This window comes from Notamacropus eugenii, chromosome 3 (genome assembly GCF_028372415.1).
Source record: "Notamacropus eugenii isolate mMacEug1 chromosome 3, mMacEug1.pri_v2, whole genome shotgun sequence".
Lineage (NCBI taxonomy): Eukaryota > Metazoa > Chordata > Mammalia > Diprotodontia > Macropodidae > Notamacropus > Notamacropus eugenii.
The window spans coordinates 233014163-233033065 of record NC_092874.1 but is presented as its reverse complement, the minus strand read 5'-3'; positions in this window follow the sequence as shown (position 1 = coordinate 233033065).

The window sequence follows — 18903 nt, the reverse complement described above, 5'->3', positions numbered from 1 at the left end:
GGTTTTTATTGGGGGGCAGGTGTTTTGAAGAGTTGGGTAGAGTTAGGATTTGCAACAAGGAAGCAAAAAAAAAAAATCACTGAAAAAATTTTCCTAAAATTCTCACAATAGATGAAGCACAGACAAGTTAAATAGTTTTGAAAAGTAATATATATATACATATGTACATGAGCCCAGTGTGCAGTGTATAAACCAACTCAGCATGGGGTGTGCAGACCAGACCAGCTTGGTGCACAGACAAGAGCAGCACAGCAGGGACAGGATCCGGAACAGGCTTTAGGGTGCCACCAGGAGCAGTTCCCAAATTGTTCAACCCACAAACACTACAGACAGCTTCAAAGGTCAGTGGGAGGGCTCCTTCACCCAGAAGAGAGGAGCACAGTCTGGACCTCTGGCAGCAGGCACTGCAATGGCAGCTATCATTTTTGGAGTGCTCCACCTAGAGCCCCTGGGGGAATTGAATGGCTGATCTAATCTCAGCCCTGAGTGGCAGCCCTGGGAGACCTCCTCCTAAAGCCCCTGGGGGAATTGAGTCCCTGATTCTCAGCCCTGAGCTCTACCCAGGGGTGAGGAGGAGCGCTGGTGGTGGAGCTGGAGGTGGTTGTGGTGAGGGAATTCCAATTGCAGATTCTGGGAAGAAAAGCTTTTGGTTGCTGCCAGACCAGTGTTCAGGCAATGAGAGGAGTAAACTCCTCTCCCTAGATTGTGCCACCTTGGAGGAACTGAGAACTTACAGGTCCCCAGAGTATATGCTCCTCTTGACAAAGGACTCAAAAATCAAGTAACTGTCTGGGAAAATACCCAAAAAAGGGAGAAAAAAATAAGACTATAAAAAGGTTACTTACTTGGTGAACAGGTATTTTCTTCCATCTTTTTGGATGAGGAAGAACAAAGCATAACATCAAAGGAAGTCAAGACTTCCACATCCAAAACCTCCAACATAAATATGCAATGGTCTCAGGCCATGGAAGAGCTCAAAAAGGATTTTGAAAATCAAGTAAGAGAGGTGGAGGAAAAACTGGGAAGAGAAATGAGAGAGATGAAAGAAAAGTATGAGAAGCAGATCAACACCTTGCTAAAGGAGACCCAAAAAAATGCTGAAGAAAATAATACCTTGAAAAATAGGCTAACTTGACTGGCAAAAGAGGTTCAAAAAGCCAATGAGGAGAAGAATGCTTTCAAAAGCAGAATTAGACAAATGGAAAAGGAGATTCAAAAGCTCACTGAAGAAAATAGCTCTTTAAAAATTAGAATGGAGCAGATGGAAGCTAATGACTTTATGTTAAACCAAGAAATTACAAAACAAAACCAAAGGAACAAAAAAATCGAAAATAATGTGAAATATCTCATTGGAAAACCAATTAACCTGGAAAATATATCCAGAAGAGACAATTTAAGAATTATGGGACTACCTGAAAGCCATGATCAAAAAAAGAGCCTAGACATCATCTTTCATGAAATTATCAAGGAAAACTGCCCTGATATTCTAGAACCAGAGGGCAAAATAAATATTGAAAGAATCCACAGATCACTTCCTGAAAGAGATCCAAAAAGAGAAACTCCTAGGAATATTGTAGCCAAATTCCAGAGTTCCCAGGTCAAAGAGAAAATATTGCAAGCAGCTAGAAAGAAACAATTCAGGTATTGTGGAAATACCATCAGGATAACACAGGATCTGGTAGCTTCTACATTAAGGGATTGAAGGGTGTGGAATATGATATTCCAGAAGTCAAAGGAACTAGGATTAAAACTAAGGATTACCTACCTAGCAAAACTGAGTATAACACTTCAGGGGAAAAAAATGGTAATTCTATGAAATAGAGGACTTTCAAGCAGTCTGGATGAAAAGACCATAACTGAATAAAAAATTTGACTTTCAAACACAAGAATCAAGAGAAGCATGAAAAGGTAAACGGGAAAGAGATATCATAAAAGACTTTCTTAAGTTGAATTGTTTCCATTCTTACATGGAAAGATAATATTTGTAACTCTTGAGACTTTTCTCAGTATTTCGGTAGTTGGAGGGATTACACACACACACACACACACACACACACACACATAGACAGAGAGCACAGGGTAAATTGAATAAGAAGGGATGATACTTAAAAAAATAAATTGAGGGGTGAGAGAGGAATATATTGGGAGGAGAAAGGGAGAAATGGAATGGGGCAAATTATCACTCATAAAGGAGGGAAGAAAAAGCTTTTTCAGTGGAAAAGAAAAGGGAGGAGGTGAGAGGGAAAAAATGAAGGTTACTCTCTTCACATTCAGCTTAAGGAGGGAATGACATGCTCACTCACTTTTTTGTGAAAGTATACCTTGTACTACAGAAGGGTAGGAGAGAAGCGGACAAGTGGGGTAAGGGGAATGATAGAAGGGAGGGCAAATAGGAGAAGGAAGTAATCAGAAGTAAACACTTTTGTGGAGAGACAAGGTCAAAAGAGAGAATAGAATAAATGGGGAGCAAGATAGGATGGAGGGAAATATAGATAGTCTTACACAACATGACTATTATGGAAGTCTTTTGCAAAACTACACTTATACATCCTATATTGAATTTCCTGCCTTCTCAGTGGGGATGGGTGGAGAGGGAGGAAGGAAGAGAAATGGGAATTCAAAGTATTAGGAACAAATGTTGAGAATTGTTTTTCATACAACTGGGAAATAAGAAATACAAATAATGGAGTATAGAAATCTATCTTGCCCTACAAGAAAAGAGAGAAGACGGGAATAAGGGAAGGGAGGGGGTGTGATAGAAGGGAGGGCAGATTGGCAGAAGGAGTAATCAGAATGCAAGGCATTATGGGGTGGGGGGAGGGGAGAGATGGGGAGAAAATTTGGAACTCAAAATCTTGTGGAAATGAATGTTGAAAACTAAAAATAAATAAATAAACATTAAATATATATATATACATACATGTGTGTTTGTGCCTATACATATATATATACACATATATGCATATAAACATATATTAAAAGATAGCATTATTAAATAGAGATTCATGGTTTCATATACAATCCTTTTTTGTGTGTGTATTATACTAAGTACATAGAAATACTCATTTTTAAAAACTTGGACTTTTTCAAATTAAAAAATAATTAAAGTAAATTTCTTAACAAAATAAACTTGGTTTTGGACTTCTCTTGGGTTTGTTCTTTACTAATCTTAAGTGAATGGGTATCTATCTTGATATAGATATGTCCAAATTTGGAGGTGACTTCTTGTATTCAATTGAATAAGAAAGAAATAAGGGAGGAATTGGCAGAATTACAATGTTCTTGAAAAAGACGGTTACCAAAAAGTTAAAGAATCTAGGACTGCTTCATTTTTCCAGAAGGCATGTGCTGGAAATTGTTTAGATAGTGCAGAATCATGGTAAAATGGGGAATATCTATTTGGAAGCCCCACAAACTGCTTTATGTTCTAATAAGTTTTGGGCATTGGCCTCGAGAAACTATGAATCTAATTGTAAGGTGTCTGAATAAAAGACAAAAGGGCAAGTTATGGTTTTGTGAACTTCAGACAATTAGAAGAACTACTTCTTTGTCACCAGAGAGAGCCCTGAGGAGTGAACTACTTTATTAAGTGCACAAGTGAATTGACCTAGCAGTCATGACATGGTGTCCTACTACAAGGCAACAACCCTAAACTACGTCACACAAAGAAATACACTTAGTGGGGACCCTTCTCAGGGAGAAAAGGACTCCAGGGTCAAGAAATAGCCTCCTCACACCTACCTCCTTCATCTGAGTCCACTCTCTTTTGGTACTGAGTTGATGTGTAAAGGAGAGAGCAGTTCAAGGTTTGGGAAGATGTTCTTTAGTCCTTATTATGTTATCTCAGTAAATATTGTCTTGAAAAAGCTATTAATTTAAAATAATTAATAGTATTTTTTTCTAAATTACATGTAAAGACAATTTTCAACGTTCATTTTTTGAAAGATTTTGAGTTCCAGATTTTTCTCCCTCCCTCCATCTCCTTCTCCCACCCAAGATAGTAAACAATCTGATAGAGGTTATACATGTACAATCATGTAAAACATATTTCTATATTAGTCATGTTGTAAAAGAAGAAACAGAAAAGGAAAAACCATGAAAAACGTGATAATAGTATGCTTCAATCTGCATTCTGCATTCATACTCCATCAGTTCTTTCTTTAGAGGTGGACAATATTTTCCATCATGAGTTGTTTGGAATTGTGCATCAATCATAATCGATTTTCACACAGTGTTACTGTTACTGTGTGCAGTGTTCTGGTTCTACTCAGCATCAGTTCATGTAAGTTTTTCCAGGTTTTTCTGAAATTTCCCTGCTCATTATTTCCTATAAACTAATTGATGTTAGAAAGGTACCTCTAGTGCCTCAAGGTTACCCCTAAAACTCTAAGGGGGAGATGTAGTCAGCCTTGCTCTGGAGACTCATACTACAGTTGTGAATGGGATTGGGAGAATGAACTCAGAGCCTATGTGCTCTATTGTAGCATGTAATTATTTTTCCATTCCTGATTTACATTGTATATTGATTACTTGTCACTCTCCCTTTGGGGAGACCTAGACATGAACACTAAGTGACTGAGTAGGGGTTTAATGAGCTGAAGAGCAGCCGATCATGAGCTTCTTGAGAGCAGGGGCTGTCTTCTGCCTGAGTTCAAATTCTGCTCTCAGACACATACTAGCTGTGTGACCCTGGGCAAGTCACTTAACCTTATTTACCACAGTTTCTCATCTGTAAAATGAGGTGGAGAATGAATTGGCAAACCACTCCAATATCTCTGCCAAGAAAACCCCTAAAGGGGTCACAAAAAGTTGGGCACAACTGAATAACTGACCAATGGAAGAGAGAAAGGAAACAAAGCTATTTCTGTTCATGAAGGACTTACATTTCACTGGAGGGATATAAGGATTTAGGGGAAACTAAATCCCAGGATTTAGAAAAGACTGAGGTAATAGAAAGGACCTTAGAGATCATTTAGACCAACTCCTTTATTTTATCATAGTTTGGAGAGACTGTCCAACTCCTATTTCCATTAATAAGCTGAATCCTCACAATGTGACTACTATATCCCCCTAAGGTTGTTCTAATCTGGCATAGCTCATAAGTCCCTACTGGTATGCTTCTAGCTATAAATTTCAACCAGGTCATTCATATTCAATTAGTTTTTCAAAAGGAGTATTTACTAAGGGATTATAGTAAAAAACAGTTGATATAAAACATCCTCACAAAAGTCTAAGATATACTCTCCTACAAGTACATACAGAATCTAGAGGAATGGAGATTGAGATTTATTTTCTTAAATTAATTTAAAATGTTTTTATTACATTTTAAGTTCCAAACTGTCTCCCTCCCTGCCTCTCCACTGTGCACCAGAGAAGGTCACCATTTGACAAAGATTTATAATATATGTAAAACAATACTATGCATACTTCTTTTTATCATTTCTTTCTCTGGAGGTGGATAACATATTCCTTCATCTGTCCTGGTTTGAATATTTATATCATTTAGAAAACCTGGGTGTTTGCAATTATTCTTCAAACATTATTGCTGTTACTATATACAATGTTTTCTTGGTTCCACTCATTTCTTACTTCATTATTTTATGCAAGTCTTTCCATGTTTCTCTAAAGTCAACCAGTTCATCATTTCTTACAGCACAGATTTAGAGAATACGTGTGGTCCTTGGAAGTCCTTTTGCTGAAGTCCTCAAGATGTTCACCTTAGATATGGTGTAGTTTTTATGTTGGGCTCTTTGAACCTTATCCAGTTTATCCTTAGCTCCCAATGTAGATGCACAAACTTCTGCTAAATGATCTGGGATTCTTTTAGGAAGGCAGTGAAAAGAGTGGAAAGACTTCCAGGTATCCAAAGTTCATGAGATCTTCCTCCAGTCAAGAGGAGGAGGAGGAGATCGATACCAACGTTCTTTTTCTTCCCCCAATAGATTTCTTCTCAAAATCTTCAAAAGAACACTGTCTCCTTTCTAGTTACTTGAATATTTCAGGTTTTGAAATTTCAGGTTTTGGGGCTGGCTCCCAAGTTTTATTCAGGGTCCATAGGATATTATCCAGTTTTCTCAATCAATTCAAACTCTTCCTATGCATTGTCAGCCCAGCTGACTAAGGAATTATTCTTCATCTTATATGCACTGATAAAAAGTGTAATGAACAAAATCAGAAGAACAATTTGTAGAATAACAATAATACTGTAAAGACAGACAACTCTGAAAGACTTGGAATCTCTGGTCAACACAATAACCAGAGGACTCATGATGAAAAATCCTACCCACCTGTAGATTGAGACTCATGAACTCAAAGTACAGTTTGAAGTATTTTTTGTTGTTGTTGTTGTTTTTGGGGAGGGTTAGACATGGACAGTGAAGGAATTTCTTTTGCTTGACCATACATGTTTGTAACAGGTTTTTCTTTTCTTGCTTTTTCAATGGAGGAGGAGAGGGTAAGCTAGGAAGGAGAAAATTTGAACCTGAAAAGAAAATAAAATTGAATTTAAAAAAAAATAATTTTCTGCACTTAGTCTAAAGTCTATGATTGATTTATTGATTAAGACATGTTCCACCTGGTTAAAGCATCAGCTAACATTTTATCAATTATTTTAAATGGCTTAGGATGACTTCATTGATTTACTCAATTACCTACCATCCTTATATATTCAACTTGCACTCTTGCATTATCTTTCTCCCATTGCATCCTGGGCCATCTCCAGTTTTCCTGATGAATATCAGGCCACTGAACACAGATGGTTCTGGAGGAGAAAGTGAGGTTAGTGACCTTACACAGCTCACCCTCACTCAAATCAAAGTCAACTGCAAGTCATCATCTTAATGTCATGGTCCTCTTCAAGAATGAAGGACAAACACAGCAACAACTTTCTACTTATTAGAATTACAATGTAACCCTGGGTTCAGAGATGATGATAATGATGGTTTAGAAAAAGAGATGCTGGCAGAGCACATCTTATGTTCACCATGTATTTTCCCTTTTCACTGGGACTAGCATGAATTTTGAGAAAGAACAGAAAAGTGATGGTACTTCTGTGAGGATGAACAAGATGGAAGTTTACTTTTTTTTCTTTATAGTTCCTCTCTGAGAGGCCTCCAGCTGGCCATGTATAGAACTGGGACGATCAGAAATTGCCACTGGAGGCATTACTGACTTTGAATTAAAAATGCAGACTTCTTGAATGCCATGTGAAAACATGGAGCAAAGAGTTTCTGTAATAGGACCAAAGGGAGCAAGGCTGTTGGGCAGTGGCAGTAGCAGACTGACCAGGCCTGAGATACCCACTACTATTGACTATAGAACAGGGAAGAGAACACTCTGAGTGCCCTAGACTATCAGCCACCTCAGATCCCAATGGATTGATGCACCTTCCCTTGTTCATATTCTGTGGCCCAGAGTTGGGGTCCCAGAAATACATATTCCTCCATACCCGCTCATTTCCTTTCTATGACTTGGAGGGAACTGATGTTTAAGAATTTTCCAGCTGTGCCCCAAAATTAGAAGGGTCAATAGGAGGAGTTTCAGGATACGGTTAGAGATAACAGGGTCTACATCACAATTGATATTCTTTTGTTTCATTCGATGAATATCTGGTCACTGGATTCAGATGGCTCTGGAGGAGAATTGAGGCTGGTGACCTGCACAGCCCTCCCTCACTCAAAACAAAGGCAAGTGCAAGTCATGTCATCATTTCTCTGATGGCATGGTCTTCTTCAGCAATGAAGGACAAACACACACACACACACACACACACACACACACACACACACACACACATGACCTTCAATAAATACGTGGCTGTAAGATGTTGCCACATCCTGTGTCTGATGAAAATTTGTTATCTCATCAGTACCCAATTTGGTCAATGTGGGTTTACTTTATTCAGCATAGTTTTGTTCTGAAGCAATATAGAAATCTACAGGCTGAGTGCCTTTGGGTGCCACAAAGCATATCGTAGCCTTTTGGAAGGTTGTCCTAAACTCATGGAGGTAGAACCAATAATGAACAAGTCTTGGAGCCAGGAAGATCTGATTGGATTCCTAATACATACTGATGAAGAAATAGTATGCATTTCCTTAATAAACTTTTGTAATATCTTAGTAAATATTCCTTTTGAAAAGCTAATTAAATCCAATAATCACGTCAGGAAGTACCCCAATTTGGGTTCCTGAGCATTAGAACAACCCACAAACTCCTCAAGTCTACCCCTGAAGGGACATAATAGCCACACTGGAGTCACCCAGGAAGTCATTTAACCTCCCTACAATCAATTTTCTAAAATTGTGGAGAAACTGTGCCAACTTACAATGAAAGAGGGAGTTTCCTTATCTGAGTATTCTCTAAATCATAGGTCCAGTATCTACCCATGATGTTTTTGGGATAGAATCTTACCAATAGAATTGCAACATTTTAACATTGTGATTTATATTATGTTGCCATATTGCTTTGCAGAATGTTTGTACCAGTCTACAATCCTATCAATTATTCATCTCTAACTGCCCATTGGATCTTTCAGAACGCATACTCAATAGGTATTTCAAACTTAACATATCTAAAACAGAACTCATTATCAGACTACACTGAAAATTGATTTTAATTCTATTTTTAAGATTTAGTCAAGTGGGCATATGATAACATTCTCCCATATTGTGAGTCTAAACTCCTTCTTCTAGTAACTTCCCCTTTGACCTATATTCTGGAGAAACTTGCCTAAAGGTTAAGCTTTTATCTTGTAATTTCAAGACAAACAGACTACATCTTTTCCAGACTTTCTTATTTCTATTGAGGATACCACCATCCTCACACATCACACAGTTTTGTCACCTCTGCATCCAAATCATTCACTCACTTCATATACCCTTTCAGTTCTAAGTATTGTTTCTACACCTACAACATTTCTCCTATCCACCTTTTTCTTTCCATTCACACAGCCACCATCCTAGTTCAGGCTGATAATCATTTAATATAAATTTTGAACTTTATTAAGGGCCAGAGCTTGAATTAATAAATCAGAAGAAGAGCCTGAACCCAACAGTCTCTTTGTTCTCTTATGTAAACTCAGAGAATACCTCTTCCTATTTCAACAAGGCCAAATGGGGCTGACTTAGCATACTTTATGAGATCCTTAATAATGGAACTTTTTCCTTATTTTAGTAGTTTGTAGATATATACTATCTTGTATAATAGTTTGTAGATATATACTATGGCATATTAATGGTAAAGAAAACAGATATCCTGGGTAGTAATTTCAATTGAAAATTTGTCAACTCTGTTATCTTATTGTATTTACAACCTATGCAATTAGGCAATTCCTTTCTCATATTATAGTTAATCACTCATGGAGACCATAAATCTGAAGGACACAGACATCCTTGGATTGTCCTAAAACAGATTTAAGCCTGGTCATTCCTGTAACAGTCAGTCAGAAGTTTTTCTGGCTCCATGATCATGTAACTGCTAGCTTTAAGGGAATAAACAAGATGCATTCAGCCTGTTTGCCTTTTTAACCAAACTTCCAGGTTGACAATACCCACATAAACTTTCAACTGAAGGATTGCAGAAGCCTTCTAATTTGTATCCCAGTAATTCTCTCCACTTTTTAATCCAATCAATCAATTAAAAAGTATAAAGACTTACTGTGTACTAAGTACTGAACAAATAGATGAGGATATAAAGAAAAAGCAAAATAATCTCTGCCCTTGTGGCAGGTAAAATAAACTGTGGCAAACTGAGGCAACATCTTCTGAAGAGCAAAAAATCGATTTATTAACAGTGACCCATACAGCTGTTAATAAAATGAGTCAGACTGCCCCTCACCAGTTGGATCATTGATCTGGGCATGATTGAGTTATTAATTAGACTACCTGTAACAAATAAGTCAATGGCATCTCTCAGTGACCAAAGATCCTGAGTAAGGGTCTACAGATCTTTTAAACTTAGGTGTGTTTTCCTTCTGATTGGCCTGACAGTACATTATTTGGACCTCCCCTTGCACTTAAGTTAAGACAATTCGGTTGGTAGACATTTAATGAGAAAATGGGTCAAGAGATACCTTAGCTGCTCTTTTTGGGAGATGTGAGTAATCCTCAAGTGATTTGATTATTCTGCAGACTGTGGATGTAGTCTGCAAGACTTTGATTTAATCAACTTAAATTCAGTTGAGTGGTGAGGTGGTGAAGGTGGATTATATGGGCAAGATACAGACTAAAATAATATAATTGAGACTCAAACGATCAGAGGCTATCTGACAAAAGGGTGGAGGTGGTTATGAGACAAAAACTTAGCCTTTAGGCAAATTTCTCCAGTAGGTAGTGTTGACCTGAAAATTTGTTGAAGAAAGGCAACAGGCTAATGCATACATTTTATAATTTAATTAATTAATTATTCAATTCCCTGTTAAAGACAACAGTAACATAATGCATTATGGAGCCAGAAATGTTCTGGCTACCCAGTGCAGAAATCTTCCGGCTTATATACATTTTGCCATGAGAAAGGAACTCTCCTAGTAAGACAAGACAATTAACAAAGCAATGTTGGTCAGGCCTTGGGATTCCAGCTGGGTAAACATATGTCTCAGTGATAAAGAAGAAAATCCCACCACTAGTGAGTGGCAGGCTTCCTGCCCTAAACAGATAACTGATATAGGAAAGGGTAAACAAAGTTCAATAGAAATTACGACCTAGGTTAAAGGTCTCCTAAGGAGTGTAGAGTCAGCTTTGGCTGGCTTTTGCTGACATAGGAAGAGGCATTCTCTGAGTTTGCTTCAGAGAGAACAAAGAGATTATTCCAAAATTTTATATTAAACATTATCATTCCCTCCTTTTGGTCAAAGGCAAGCCGAAGGCTTCGCCTGTAGACCAACAAAGATATGAAAAAAAAACACCTCTAAATAACCAGTAGTGTGAGAGTTTACTCTTCATGCAAGTCTGGTCCAGGCTCTTGGGAAAGTTGTCTATGTCTGATGGCATCTTCTTCAGGCCTCTTCAAAACTGGAGGGCATGATCCACTCAGGAGCAGGAGCAATGGAGGTGACAGATGGATCCAAAAGTCTATACAGAAAACTTGACAAGGTCTCCCAGAAAACATGATTTGACAAATGAGATGAAACAATACAACATAGTTAACATGGCTAAAGACACTTAGCAATAGTTCAGTTTCCCAGCCATGCAGGGCTAGGTTCAAACAACACAGTGAAGTTTTTTTACAATTCACAAATTATATTTTTACATTAAGTCAGGTACAGATTAAAACTTAGATGGCTCACAATAGACTAGTTTGGAAAGGGAGATTTACATGTCACCAATATAAACAAGAAAATTAAACATGAACCATACAAATCAATGCAATTATTATTTCAAAGTTAATTAACATTAAGTTCCTTGTATCCCAGTAATCCATTCTTAATTTTCATTTAACTTTGAATCCCAGATTTCTTTGACAATAGGTTTTATTCTTGGGACAGTTCAAAAAAGAGAATTATGCCTTTCTGGTTCAAATCTAGAAGTTCCCAGATACTTCTGACAATATAAATTAGTACAATTACTTAAAATTTGTTCTCCTTTTTTTGAAATTTCAGAAAATTTCGGTTCACATTATTTGCTGTTTCTATCTTTACCTAAATCTTGTACCTGGAATAAGAATCTTTTAAAATGTGAGGATTCAACTATATAATGAACTCATCTGCCTTTTAACTTATTGGACAGATATTTTAACGGAGAAGAAATAATTTCACTTACTTTTACTACTATCCTATACAAATTTTATGCAAAAACCCAAATTTGAGACCTTATTATCAAAAGCATGACAAATTTTAGAAGTCAATCATATCCATTTGCATATGATTCTTAGAGGAATCAGACTGATCCTGTTGTTTTTCCTCAAAATTTGCTACTCTAATTAGACATCTATCACATTACATCTTTGTCTTATTACCTGATCTAATCATTTCCTTGATGTTATGTCTATATTATATTTATTTGGCCAGGAATATAGGTTAAAGTTGCAAGCTATTCATTCCTGCACCCCATAATAATAACTCAGAGATGTTCCAATTTCCATTTATTGATAGAATTAGTATTGTACTTACAGAACTTCTTAATTACAAGGATTTGCTATAAAAGAAAAAGAGGGACAATGTTAACAGAAGGAAAAGATCTCCTTAGTTCTAGTTGATTCCAGGAAAAAGCCATTATCTGACATGTAATCATGAGGTTACAAGGTGCTGAAAGCAGGGCTTAGAGATAATCAGGTGGGAGATTTCCTTTTTTCAGAAAGGAAACAGCACATTTGGAAATAAAGTTAGGAAGATCCTACCTAGGCCATGTCCAAGGTCGTCTTCAAAACCTTTCCAAGTATCCACCATTAGCCTGTAGCACATGTCAATTGGCTTTATGATAACTTAGACAAATATTCCTGTAATCAGAGCTTCAAACAATAGTAAATTGCAGTCCCAGTCTTATATAGCAAATAAACATTGGCTGGTATCCCTCAGATAAAATACTTCCTCACACTTTAAACCATCTGAAATTGGCACAAAAGTATCCAGAACAACTATCTAGGAGCAAGAAGGGTTTAGAAAACCCATTTTTATTCCCAAACCTTATCTACCTTTCATAGTTTCAAACAGAACTTAATTTATCTTTCCAAATCTCTCAATCCTATTCTTCCACTTGCTTTTACATTTTAACCATAAGACAAGATAGCTCATAAGTTATTACTTTTTGCTAGCATAACTGTACTGGAATCTCATTCCAGCTTAAACAAAACAAAGAGGTTAATGACAATTTATAGTTTGATGGAATTACGTCTTTGTTTCACAAGTTGTTATTCTTCCCTAATTATACTCACTCTGGAAGAATGAGATACTTCAGGAATTAAATCTTTTACCTATAATAAATTCAAACGCAAACTTTAACTCTAACTTAGGCCATAGAATGACTACATATTCAGATCAAAACAGCTTATAACAGCATATTATTTTGAAGTTTAGTAGGCCTTCTAAGAATCACACATGATTTTTCAAAACATTTCTTCTAAAAGTATTTCCCTTCTTTGAAAACAGTTTAAAATTTACTCTGATATGCACTAAACTTTTATGAAGAAAACTAGTTGGAAACTTTTAAAATCCTTGATATCTTTCTTTTTTTTTTCTTAAGCAAAAATAAACCTTTAAAACTGGAATTCATTAAAGCTGAGTTGTTACAAAAATGTTCTTAAGTAATATGAATTTCCAAAGTATTATAACAAACTGAATTCTTAATTACTGCAGTATTCTTAGATATGAGACTGACTCACAGAAGAACACTGTGGCTTTTAAAATCCTTTTAAACAATGGGAGCATCTTAAGGTGAGTCTTAAGTAGTTTACATAAATTTCTGCCCATGTTCTAATTTCAGATAAAAATAATATTAGATTTCCCAGTAAGATTACACAAAAGGCTCACATATTCTGCTGGTCCCTTGTTATTGACCACAGAAATTTGCTATAGAAGGACAAAGCAGGGACATATGACATACAAAATATGACAGGATAAACCATCCTTTACTCTGTTTGAATTCAGATAAGAGTGAAATTCTCCAATCATGCAGTATCTGTTTCATAGCCAGACTCAGGAAGAGGGAAACTGAGCCAGGGGGATCCCATCCTAGATTGAGTTTAGAATTGTCCCCTCAGTGTTTAGTCAGGCGAGAAATATTCTTTTGTGGCATGTGTCTCAGATACTGATTTAATGCAGACAACTGTACCCAAATTCAAACTCAAAACCAAAAATGTTATGGTCCCAAATGCCTTTTACCTTAAACAGCAAGTTTCACTAATCCCAGCTTACAGTCAGATAACAGTTACAATAAACAATATTGGAGTTACAATAAACAATAAAGATTTACCAGGACACACACACATAAGGGATTCCATTTAACATCTTTCCTTCTCAGATTTAAAACTTTACTGATGTAAAAGCCAATTATTAAAAATTTTCTCTATCTATTACAACTTCTGTGCAAGTAATATTCATTGTTTAGAATCTGAATTAACAAACCAAATTCCTTTACTAGGACTGATGATCTTACCCACAGGAATGGGAGGACTAATCTGAATGAACAGAAGGAATTTAAATAAAGTTTTCACTCCATTGTGGGACTGTTCTGAATGGGCAGAGGGAGTCTAATTTTCACTCCATTCCCTCCTTTCCATACACAGGAATCACTTAACAATTTTAGATTTCAGTATTAAAACAGTAATCCCAAATAACTTAGTTAACAATCCTACAACTTCATAGAAGATAGCCAAATTCTTTAGCTTTAACTTTTTTAACAGACAAGGGTGAAAATACCTGGTTTTCTAAATGGCTATTACAAAACATTATAAGACAAAGTTAGCAGGGCTGATAAAGTAACATAACTGATGTTACACAATTTTCCCAACATCTTTAACAAAATTCAGATTAAAAAATTGCTTTGTCTTTACAGTCCAAGAGAAATTCAGAAATACAATCCTAGAAATACAGTTTTAACACAACAATAACTGCAGATGGTATAATTTGCATTTCCAGAAATTATTGATCTTATTACTTTTAGCAATTAAAACCACTTCAAAGTTAACAATTACATTAGAAAGATAATAATGTTGTATGTAACATGTGCCAGTCATTACGTTAAGCATTTTACAATCATTTTATCATTTTGATTCCCATAACAACAAGCACAATTATATTTACAAATCAGAAAATGGGTCAAACAGAGACAAAATACTTTTTGCAACTGAACAGAGAAGTGAAGCTTACCAAGAGCAGAGAAACTGATGTCCCAGTGGTGACTTTTGCAGGCAGAGTGTAGAGAATGCTCGCTACAGGCCTGATTCTTCCATCTCCCCCCCCACAGCAGCAGAATTTACTGAGCCCCTAAGGTGATATGCGGTTGCTGGGACAGGGTGGGCGGAATGCTTTACCTAGAAAGGTGGGCTACTCACAATCTTAGGAGTGTTTTTTCAAATGATCAGTTCCTCAAATGTTTATGATTAATTTCACAACATACAAATCTGCTAAAATGATTTTACCTAAGATGATCCAACTTTCCATTGTAATTCCAGGTTGGCCAGACCGGAATGACAAGGAAAAGTCTCAAAGTTTTGTTTGTTTATTTCCCTAGCAGCCCTTGAAGTCCGGCTGCTTGCATTTAAATCTTACAAGATAACACACTCATTCACACCACACATGATACAGACAGGGACATACACCAACAGACAAACTGACAACAGGACAAATACAAACGTAGCTCACAAAAAACAACCTAGAGAGAGAGGCAATTAGAAGCTTGCTAAAAATCCCCATCATGAATTGGTTATTGTCATTCTGAGGAAAGGATGTTGCAAGAATCCAAGGTCTGATGATAAAGGGGAATCCTGCAGTCTTTGGAGGGGTGGGGAGCCTTGGTGCCCCAAAGTTTCTGACTGTCTTAAAGGAACAGGCCCCATGCGAATAGGTTCAGGCCTCTAGTTCTTAGGTGGATTGTAACTGTCCTCTTCAAGACCAGAGCCCTTACGGGAAAGCGGGGAAGGGGAATGGGGAGGAGGGAGGCAACAGAGGCTTGAACAGAAGCTGCCTTCCTCAGGTCTAAGGTAGGGGAAGGCCAGGGGGAAAGACTGCATCTAGGTGCCGTCAGTGTCCCCAGATCAGAGGCCTTCAAGGGGAGGGAGAGGAAGGAAAGGGGTGAGGAATAGGGTGGAGGGAGTGAAGGGGAGGACAGACTGGAGCCCTTGAAGAAGAAAGGATTTTTGCCAGGACACAGCTAGGTGCTGAAGCAGCTCCCAGCCTTACAGGGAAGAGGCTACCTGTCTTTTGTTCTCGCTCAGCTGAGTCAGCAAGCCCAAGATGAAACATTCTTGCTGCTGACTAGTTGTTTTGTTGGCCTTTAAACTTAAAGTAACTTTGACCGGTCCAAAAGAGCCCTGTGGTGGCCAACGTAATTTAGGGCTATCTTTAGTTGATTAACACTAGTGCTAGCAATACCTGTGATCATCAGGTTGGTAACGGCTTGACACACAAGAAGCAGGGGTCTTGTCAGCCGGATTTCTACTTCTAGTTTTTGACTGACCCATAGCTAGCTGATTTCCCTAGATCGATCTTCAGAGGAGACCTAATTAATACAGAGGCGTTTTCACGCAGAGTGGTCTCTGTCCTGCGGTTATCTTTAAAGGGAATTTTTGAGTCCTTTGGAAGCTGGGAATGGAAGGACTTACCCCGACCCCGTCAAGGCCCAGGACTCTAGGAAAAACAGTTCCTATTGGCACCGGAGTCCTGGCGTTGGCGAGATGAGGAAATGTCCATTCGGTTCCACAGTTCTAATCCACGTTTGGGCGCCATAACTGTTGACCTGAAAACTTGTTGAAGAAAGGCAACAGGCTAATGCATACATTTTATAATTTAATTAATTAATTATTCAATTCCCTGTTAAAGACAACAGTAACATAATGCATTATGGAGCCAGAAATGATCTGGCTACCCAGTGCAGAAATCTTCCGGCTTATATACATTTTGCCATGAGAAAGGAACTCTCCTAGTAAGACAAGACAATTAACAAAGCAATGTTGGTCAGGCCTTGGGATTCCAGCTGGGTAAACATATGTCTCAGTGATAAAGAAGAAAATCCCACCACTAGTGAGTGGCAGGCTTCCTGCCCTAAACAGATAACTGATATAGGAAAGGATAAACAAAGTTCAATAGAAATTACGACCTAGGTTAAAGGTCTCCTAAGGAGTGTAGAGTCAGCTTTGGCTGGCTTTTGCTGACATAGGAAGAGGCATTCTCTGAGTTTGCTTCAGAGAGAACAAAGAGATTATTCCAAAATTTTATATTAAACATTATCAGTAGATGTACGAGGGAGTTACTAGGGTAAAGGGATAGGATTATTTTGCAGAACATGGGTGGAGTCTGCAACAGTTTTGATTGAATCAACTTGAATTTGGATTGAGTGAATGCTGGGTGAGGTTACAAAGGTGAACTAAACCAGGGCAGGCAGAGAGAGAGAGAGAGAGAGAGAGAGAGAGAGAGAGAGAGAGAGAGAGAGAGACACCCAAATGACCACTACCTGAATAAAGGTTAGGGGTGATAACAAGACAAAAGCTTAACTTTTAGGCAAGTTTCTCCAGAATATAGGCCAAAAGGGGAAGTTACTAGGATAAGGGGTTTAGACTTACACAATAAGTGAGAACATTAACCTATACCAGCTTGACTAAGTCTTAAAAATAGAATTAAAATCAATTTTCAATTTTATATCCTTAAGGAGATTATATTCTAAAAGGGGAGACAGTATGTAAATCAGATAATACAGAGCAGGAAATTATCTGCATAGAAATGATAAATGATCCCATGAGAACTGATAAAATCATTAAATGAGTGAGCACAGAAAATGTGATATTTCTAAAGCACAGTGTTAACCATGTCAGTCTCACACTGAATAAACTCTAGCATCTCCCTATTGTTTTTATGATCAAAAATAAACTCTTCTATTTTTCTTTTAAAGCCCCTCACAACCTGGTTCCAATCTAGCTTTCTAGCCTTGTTGTACATCACTCTCCTTCCCACAATCTGAAATTGAGCCAAACTAATTTTCTTGCTCTTCCTCATACACGCCTCCATTTCTCTCCTCCCCTCTCCTCTCCTCTCCTGCCTTTGCACAAGGTGACTCTCATGCTTGAAACACACCCCCTCTTCACTTGTACCTCTTAGAAGTCCTTGTTTACTTCAAAACTCAGTCCCTGTACCACCTTTTCCAGGAAGTCTTTTCTGATATTTGCAGTTGCTAGTCCCCCTCAAAAATTATTTGTGTGTGTGTGTGTGTGTGTGTGTGTGTGTGTGTGTGTGTGTAGGGGGGGAGAGACAGAGAGAGACAGAGAGAGAGAGAGAAAGTCAAGTCCTGAAATAAATCAAATTCATAAATAGAAGAATAAAGTGTCTTTAATCAAGATAAGAGGGTAGCAAATCTGCTGGAGGGGGGGGTGCGGTACCACCAAGAGACCTGCAGGAAAAGTTCTTATACTTTTTCAGAGAAAAGGGGGAAGGGGTCACATTAGGTAGCAAGGCCTGGTCATGAGTTGCCAGCTTCTCTAGGCAATCTATGCAAGGACACTCATTTTGGTTAATTTATCCTTCCCGATCTAACTTACCATCAATTTCAATGACTAGATCAAGGACATTAGGAACTGAGATCCTACTCCAGCTAGGTTCTTTTACAAGGCAAAATAACAGTGTGGGGACTTACGGTGTGGTTCAGCTCAACAAAATCTAAAGCAAATATCTTAAGAGTAGGAATTAGAGGATGTTACTAGAATTCTGATTATTAACAGGGATGGCAGGTCATAAGTAATTTTACATTGATATTAACCATTTTTCAGTCAACATATACTTGCCATATGCTTACTTATGTACATTTCCCTGTTAGAATGTATGCTCCTTGAAATTAGGTTTTTTTGTCTTTGTATACATTGTATGCACTTGTTGATTAACTAAATTTATTTTTACCCATGATCCTTATAACATTGTGAAGTTGTATCCTGATCTTGTTAATGATTGAATCTCTATGACATTTTCAAGAATGTTCAACTTAAAAGTTTTATTATCATATTTGTTTCATCATTTCATTAATTTTCCAATATTATTATCCTACCTTTAACCTCACCAGTGAAACTCCCCTAGCATTCATTGTCAGGCCTTCCTGTCTGCAAATCACAAGTTTAACATATTAATCTCTGTCTATATTACCTTTTCTTCTCCCACCACTGGAATTTTCTTTAAAGTGGATGATGTTCCCCTGATGCCCATCTTGCCTTTCCTCTTCCACCCTGGAAAGACCTCTCAATGTTCCCATTTGGGAAATAAAGGTGTTGGAGTAG